The sequence below is a fragment of the Cariama cristata genome, unplaced genomic scaffold (assembly GCF_000690535.1).
Source record: "Cariama cristata isolate BGI_N322 unplaced genomic scaffold, ASM69053v1 scaffold5696, whole genome shotgun sequence".
NCBI classification, from domain to species: Eukaryota; Metazoa; Chordata; class Aves; order Cariamiformes; family Cariamidae; genus Cariama; species Cariama cristata.
In genome coordinates this window covers 1-2,123 of record NW_009621424.1, presented here as the reverse complement: position 1 = coordinate 2,123, position 2,123 = coordinate 1, and positions in this window count along the sequence as shown.

Sequence of the window (2,123 nt, the reverse complement as noted above, 5' to 3'; positions counted from 1 at the left end):
TAAATGTTCCCTGCTGCCTCTAGAGAAGAGCATCCCAGCCAAATCAACTGCACAGGTCTGAAAAAAACCCAATACTAAAGTTGCTGCTGATCAACAACTATTCTTCTGTTTGAAGGAGTGGTTTTAACCTTTCTTTTTTAGACTTCTAGTATTTTCAGAGCGTTTCAGAGCCTCCAGAAGGCTGCTGACAACTGACTTACTTATTCTGGTAATCTTGTGCAGATTTTTTAAAGGCAGGCTGCAGATTGTTAGTAGTTTGTGGACCATTGACATTTGGATTGCTGGAGTTGCCATTTGAGAGTCTGTCACACCTTGTGCTAGCAAGTGAGGTGCTGTGGTCGCAGATCTTCAGCATACATCATTCCACAGACCCAGCTGCCTTCAGTTAAAAATGCCACTGCACTTAATGGCTTTTGCACGCCTCGGCACTTGACTTCACAGCATCTGATGCCATTACAACTGATGATAGCTCGGCAGTGAAGCCAAACCCTCATCTTCAGTGTTGAATGAAACGTACAGAATAACTTGCAGTCTTCTAAAACAATAACCTCCCAACTAATAACGTTTTAGATTTATTAGAGAATTCCAGCACTGCCTGTACTTTGTCTGTGCTGTTGTCATTATAAATTATTAAATTTAAATTGTTAGATTTCCAAGCATCTGTGATACTTCTCCTAAAATGACATTAGGAACCTCAGTCAATTATTTAACACAAGACATACTCAGCAACAATTTCCCTTATAAGAATAAGATAATTGTAATTGCATATGCTCTCCACTATATTTGCATTGAACTTGCATAATGTCTAAAACATTGGTGACGGGTCATTGAATTTTACTATTAAACTCTTCGAGCTCTGATTTATTAGAAATTGTTTGTCACATTTTGCCTTTGGAAAAGCCATTACTGCTAAGCAGACAACGATCTCTCACTGCCGAGTGCCGGGAAAATAAAATGATTTGCGAAATCCATATTCTTCAACCATCACACTTATGCAAAACAGCTGCTGGAGCTGATAAAGGATCCAAAAAGGATAAAGCATGAACAGTGCCAACATCACAATTCTTCAAGAAAGCATTAAGCCCAAGCAAGATGATATGTGCAGAATAGAAACTGGCTATTTTACAACTGAATCTCAAGTTGAGCTCAACATATTTAACCTTTATTAAACCATAAGTTGTAACAACAAATAGCAGTGGGAAGATAAAAATCTGTGATGCATATTCTTGTATGAGTCATCTTTGGCTCTTGTCCTGAAAAAATGTATTTGTGTTTAACTTAGAGTACTATAAGTAGTCCCACTGAGGTCAATGGAAGTACTGATAGTACTTAAAATTACACACATTTATAAGGTACTTCAAAATTAGGGCCCAAGAGGTTGCAAGTTATATGGCTTTACATTCACTGCTTATAACATCATTTCATACCTGGAGAAATGTGAAGCAGTAAACCAAGACACACCTGACAGACCACAGACTGCTCTAACTGCCTGCCACTTCTGGCACACGACATGGAAACGTATTTTGGCATTTACAACAAGGTAACTGGTAATAATGCACACTAAATAGAACTAAATGGATCACTTTTGCACAGAGCACACCTTCCTACTCATAGCGGGCTGTCCTGCAGAAACAAGGCCCCTCTGACCCTCTTTCAAATCAGGGAGCTGCATCTGGCAGAGCCCTGAAGACATTAACTCCTAGGAAGTTTATGAAAATAGAAAACGTGACCTTGATGAGACCCATTACCGGTGTTCCCAGCGTGGGAGAGGCCGCAGGGAGGGTTCACCTTCTCTCAGCACCAGCGAAGGCTCCGCAGGGGAGAGGCTGCACCCACAGCCCCAAAACCCAAGGTAAGAGGCAAATCTACAAGAGATCAGAGCAGACCTCGCCTGCCCGTGGCTGCCCCATGAGCTGTGGTGTTTTGCCGTGCACGCGGTCCCTCGGCTGCCTAACACAGGTCACAGGGTACCTCACGAAGGACACGGGATCGGCTGCACACGAAAATAAGCTTTTTCTCCTCCTTCAGCTAAAACTGATCAGGCACAAAACTCCACGAAATAGAAACCCCGTCCCCGGCAGCTTCAACGCCCACGGTCGCTCGCAGAAAAACCCCGCCGAAGC